This window comes from Saccostrea cucullata, unplaced genomic scaffold (genome assembly GCF_032062105.1).
Source record: "Saccostrea cucullata isolate Sc308-1 unplaced genomic scaffold, CSIRO_AGI_Scuc_v1 ctg12825, whole genome shotgun sequence".
Taxonomy (NCBI): domain Eukaryota; kingdom Metazoa; phylum Mollusca; class Bivalvia; order Ostreida; family Ostreidae; genus Saccostrea; species Saccostrea cuccullata.
The window spans coordinates 11,434-17,882 of NW_026921204.1; the positions used below are offsets into that span (position 1 = coordinate 11,434).

At 33.8% G+C, this 6,449-nt stretch overlaps 1 long non-coding RNA gene across 1 annotated transcript; it reads left to right on the plus strand.

Moving 5' to 3' along the window:
* The first annotated feature begins 1,875 nt into the window (after positions 1 to 1,875).
* On the plus strand, positions 1,876 to 3,439 carry LOC134259471 (uncharacterized). The gene is made up of 3 exons (XR_009990366.1): positions 1,876 to 2,033; positions 2,403 to 2,495; positions 3,208 to 3,439. It is a non-coding gene; the product is annotated as an uncharacterized LOC134259471 (long non-coding RNA).
* The last annotated feature ends 3,010 nt before the right edge of the window (positions 3,440 to 6,449 follow it).

Here is a 6,449-nt window from a genome sequence, read left to right on the forward strand (position 1 = left end):
TTATCTTATTTTATTAATTTTTTATTTTTTGCAAAATGATGTGCATGCTCGAGTATACAAGCATACATAGCTACGCCACTGATTACGGATTTCGCATTAATTATTTCTGATAAAATGTTTCCCACTATCGTTGATTAAAGTGGCACTATATTAGTTAACTAGACAGTGATTCTTATATTTGATTTAGATTTTAAAAATGTAGACATAGATTTGACTTACATGAGAACTCCCATGCAAATTCGCCAAATGACGTCAAACACAAAGGCAGCCGCACAAGATTTACATGCATATTTGCCTTATTTGGCCTCCATAGCGTCAGACACAGAGATCGACAAATCATTTAATGGCCCAGTGGCGGATTTAAGGGGGGGGGGTGGCATTTTCCTTTTTTTTCACTAAAAATTGTCAAAGTTAGCGTAAATCATAGTTTCATCCGGAAAATGTTAAAATGTTTACTCGATGGACCTCATTTTTACCCAACAAAATTTCTAGAGCTTCCGGGGGCTTCGCCCCCTGGGCCCCCACCAGGGCTTTCTGGACCCACTGGGGGCCTCAGGGCGGCCCCCAAACTAGCCTAGTACCTGAGGCACTCGGAAGGCCTCGGGTACTAGGCTACCAAACCCCTTGCCTAATTTTGGCGCCCCCTCTAACTCCAAATCCTATGCGCCTGGGTAATAGAGATTTGCATATTAGGCCTTCTGCAGAAAGCTCTTGACCTATCTTATATTCTGGTAGAACAAGCAAGAAATCACTTAAAATAACTTTCAAATAGTTATCACTGAGAAATGAATTAGAAATGGAAAATAATTGCGCGTAGAACTCGATATCAATTTCAGATTTGGTATATGAAAAAGGTATTCCATGTGGTGTTTTGACGTTTTTTGGTGTTTCTTTATTTGAAGTAGATATAGGGTTTCTCCCAAAAACCGAGGTCTCCTGTGGTCCATTGTACCATAACATGAATTTTTCAGGGAAATAGGTAAATATAACATGGTTCGGTTTGAAAAAAAATTATACACCCAATGAGTCATTCAAACCTGTACGCTGAAAAAATCCTCAATCATAAGGCCTACGTGCAAAACGCAAATTTCTTTGGCAGGTTTTTCACCTACATGTACACAACTATTATTAGGGAGGTTGACAAGTGGAAGTAAATTATTGGATGCAGTTAGACAAGGCTTTAAATGTCTCTGAACTCTTTACAGGTGCCCTACCAACAAAGCTGTTGATCACTTGCACTTGCAAACTACCACACATAACTATAACCTGGCTTCATCCTGGGGTCTGAATCCTGTAACAAGGGCTGGTACATGAATGTCACAATTTTGGGTAGAGGGATTATCATCTAGTATTCTCTTTAGAGAAGTGGACAGGCTTACAGAATAACAACATGACGGCTTGAAGTGGATGTTGGTGAAAGCCTGCATGTCCACTTCTGTAAAGAGAATAATCATCAAGCATATATAGCTAAAATATCCAGGAATAAATAGGAATTTTTACAAATATAATAATTTGCATTAATAGTGATGATTTTTGTTCCATCATAGAGACTGTCAGTCCCATTGCCAAAACTGATATCAGAATTCCAAACTTTATTTTGTCGTCCTGTACATATACTGCTGAATAGAAAATTTACTTGAAACTATGGTGCATATTTCAGAGAATCAGCTGTTAAGCTATCATTGTTTAAACATCAAGGTTAAAGGTGTTAACTAGGATTCCTCATCCAAAAGATTTACTACAGGTGCAGATCCAGAATTTTTTTCCAAAGGGGTCCACCCTTGTCAAAAAAAAGAATTCCAACCTAGAAATTTCTTGACAAGCAAAATAAAAAAAGACCCTCCTGTAGTTCTTCGCATGTACTATATCTGATAAATTCAGAGATTTCAATTTATTGCTTTGTACTTTTCAGTAAAACTTATGGGAATGTGTTGGTCCTAGATGGAGTGATACAATGTACAGAGAGAGATGAATTCTCGTATCAGGAAATGCTGGCTCATTTACCACTGAACTGTCATCCTAATCCCAGAAAGGTAATAAAAGTGTACTTTGATATTCATAGTTTAAGAGAAAATAAAGTGCAGGAAAAGTAACAATGTGCTATGAAAATTGTCTGCTGTAAAAAAAAAAATATGCCCCTAGCTGAGATAAAATATTTTGCACCTAGTATTGGATCTAGTTTTTTTTTTTGTTGCTTTGTTTTGTAAAACTGTAAAAAGTTTACCTTTGAACCAAAGGATAAAATTTTACTCTTCATGGCATTTTACAAGGTCCATGCATTGAATGTGTAAAGATATTCTGCAATCTAAATGGAAATGATAGATCATATACATGTATAAAATTCAGTAGCCTATGTTTCTGAGGAATTGTTGCACTGATTGGTTCTCTAACATTTACACCAGGTGCTGATCATTGGAGGGGGAGATGGTGGGGTTCTTAGAGAGGTCGTCAAACACCCTGAAGTTCAGTCAGTGGAAATGTGCGAAATTGATGAGGTATGTCCATATAAATTATATTTTATAACATAAAAATAGCAAGATGGGATTGTAAAACTCGTTTGATTTCCATATTGCAGTTTATAGCAAAGGTGAAAATTTTTTAAAATACATGTCAAAATCCAAGGTCAAAGGTAAAAAAATCCTGGTATCAAATGAAAGGCATTTTGTCTAAAAAAATATTTCTGTGAAATATGAAGTCCCTAGCTCAATCCATTCAAAAGTTTTGACCAAGGTTTAAGTTAAGTTTTTCAAAAGTAGTGCAAACTTCAGGGTCAAGGTCATAGGGTTAAACTTCACTTGTTAGTACCCAAGGAAGGTCTTCTAACAACTAATTTACCTGTGAAGTATGAAAGTTCTAGCATTAACTGCAAAAAATGTTGCCAAGTTTAATGTTTGGTAAAATTTTGCAAAAGTGGGTCAAACTAGGTCAAGAGGTCAAATATGTTGATTCCCAAAGAAAGTCTTGTCACAATGAATACTCATAGAAAATATGAAAGCCATAGATCAAATCAATCAAAATTTAATGACAAGAATAAATTTTTTGATGACAAACATATGGATGGACAGGGCAAAAACTATATACCCCTGAATTTTTCAATTAAAGGGGCATAAAAAAAAGAAACAGAGCTGAGTTTAATCTAGAAATAAGCAATTTATATATAAATTATACATAGGCACTTTTTTTTATTTAATAAGAATTTTCACACAGATAGCTAATGAGAAAGTGAAGAGGCTTGTGGGCCGCGACTTTCACCTGCCTCTAATCAATGAGTTTCTAAGGCTGTGAGAGATTAAGTACCACTTCATGAATGGACATGAATTTTATTATTAAGTAAGGGTTCTATGTTTATTACACATATAGTACTCTTTGGTTAGGACTTAACATGGGTATAAATTTGGTTCAAGAATACATGTATCGGTAAAGAATTCACAGAAAATTGATTTTTGATTTTAGTGAAGATTGTAAATTCGGATCCTACACACTTAAACTAAGTTTGTTAATAATATAAATTTTATATTATTAACAAACTTAGTTTAAGTGTGTAGGATCCGAATTTACATTATTAACAAACTTAGTTTAAGTGTGTAGGATCCGAATTTACAATCTTCACTAAAATCAAAAATCAATTTTCTGTGAATTCTTTACCGATACATGTATTCTTGAACCAAATTTATACCCATGTTAAGTCCTAACCAAAGAGTTGAAATACTCATGTATGACTATATGACAGTTTATGGAGGAAAAATAAAACATATATTAATACATATAGTCTTTATTCATTCAATGCAACAAATGAAAATAAATTATAAGTTACATAAATTTAATGATGTATAGGTAAATATGGACTCTGAAATTTCTTCCTCGGACTTCCCTAAAATTTACTCCTCAAGTCCTGGACTTGACCATGACAAAAAAAATTTTGAACCCCTGATCCAACTACAAATCATGGGAGATCCTATATATATGCGAGAATTTAATTTTCGTGAACGCATTTTCTCGCGTATTTACGCAAAAATAAAGTTCTGTGAATAAAAAGTGATTTACAGTCTATTTTCAATAGAATTTTGTATCATTAAAAAAATGATTTATTAAAAAGATGTGTTATAAAGTAAATAAGTACTTAAAGGATTTTCTTCATTTTGTGACTTACTATATCGGACCGACAAAAATCACTTCAGAGCGGCTTATTTTGTTTTCTTGCCAGTCCAAATGACCGGCTGTGTAAAAGTTTTCCACAACTCTGCAATCTAACAAGTTTCCTTTCTTGGGATAGAGAGTATGTAACTAATACCCCATTCATATGACAAAAAGGATGACTGCACTTAAGGAAACTTAGAAATTGCGACATAATTAATTTTAAATATGGGCATATTTCTTTTAATGGTAGAAATGGCCAATGCCTTGACTGCAACTTTATGTAATTACGTTAATTAAAAGTTCGTATTAACGAAGTTCAAAGTCGTTTTTATAGGGAGGGGTCATCGCATATTCTGGAATCTTCATAGGATAATGAGTACGCCCACCTTTTTACAGGCTTAATACATAGTCAGCGCATGTTTGTCTATTGTTCTCCTTTTAATGGTAGTTGTATATTTATATATATTACCTCATATTAAAAGGAGATCAATAGACAAACATGTGCTCATGGTTAAAAAGAGAAAAAAACTGTTTCTTCGTGTGTTCACTTTCTCTATAGTAAACAGGCCATTTTGACCACGTTGTTACCTGTTGAATATTATAATTTAACCACGTGATTTTTATACCTAGGTAACTCTGTGAATACTAAAATTCCATCACGTGACGTGTAAGGAAACACGCATTCTGCTGAGCGATAGTGATTGTCCATATCTTTCAATCCATTCCCATCGAGGCACGGGCTATTCTTTTTTCTCTTAGATATCTATAAGATTATTCTCATATTTATATTAAAAGCGTTTCATTTTACTATATTTATATATTTTCGAGTTTATTTTATGTCTCTGTTTGTAGTCTACAAGAAAAAAGAGATTTATTTATTATGTTTTGAACCATCGCTTATCATGAACATCCAAAGTAAGATCCAGTAAATAAAAATGAAATAATACCATCCCCAGCACGCTAATTTATGGGGAGAAGAAATTAAGAAAAACTTAAGTAATTGTGACGTTTTTCTTTCTTTTTTTATTAAAAGGGAAAAAATAAAGCAAGTCTTAATGTTGTTAGTGTTTCATCCCGGACCTCAATATTATTGATTCTGTGCATTACCGACTGAGCTAGTCGGCACTTATATTCGAACACGAGAATTGTTGACATCAGCCATTGCTGTTGATTATCAATAGCTAAAAAACAATAGTGTCAAACATATGCCGAGAGAGAGAGAGAGAGAGAGAGAGAGAGAGAGAGAGAGACCAAATATAAATACAGTAACTATTCTAATTTTAGACTACTCTTCACAACATTAGCTCCGCCTCGTATGCATATTTATAAATCTTATCTCCAATCAAGGGCAGATAAGTCTAATTTCCCGATATTTGCAGAGAGGTGGGGTAAGAAAACAACGAATTAATTTATTGCAACGCAGTTTATAACCTTTATGACATTGCCTTTCATTTGAAAATAGACCAAACTCTATAACAAATGACTTAAGGCAAAAATAAAAATAAAAATAAATGTGAAAACAGAGATTGAAAAAAGACCCAAAAACCGGCATAGTGCAGTATCTTTTACTTATGTGTGCAAATTTACATGTAAGTAAAAGTTAATTTACTATGCGTTCAGATGAGATTATGTGCTGTAAGTAAATCCTCACATTTTCATAAAAAATAAGGAGATGTACGGATTCACAATTGTGATTTTTTATATAATAAAAGGATAATTCCTTACTGTTATAAGACTAACTTTTAAATCTTCCTGAAAGAAACTGGGGGGGGGGGGGGGGTCCGTTCCACTGATTTCTTGTACAACTAAATTAAAGGAAGAAGAATGATATAAGAATTTCCACACGAACAGTCTTCGACAAATCCCGGGAGTCCGATGCCCGGGACCTGGTAAAATTGAAAGCGGGCATGTGGAAGTTGCACACTTACAAGCCCGAAGGGCATGTAAATTCTAAGGCATAAGCCTCAGTATAATAAAATTAAATACGACCAATAACACTAAATGTACTTTAAAGTCTTTTATTTTCCATCTAAAGTGAAGTTCAAAATAAAATTTAACTGAAATCTTATTTTACCGCGATTTCCAAGGAACTCTTCTGCAAATGAGACACAAATAGTGTACAGGTTGAAAACAAATGGCGAGACTATAAATTGACTGAATGGATTTCAGATCATTTCCTTGGCATGAAAAGGCAAATAAGAATAATACTATACTTGAAGTAATATACGCCGTATGGATGCCGATTTGTATGTGAAACAAAATGATTAAATGATTTGAAACACATAAAGTGTAATGAAAAAATAATATTTCCA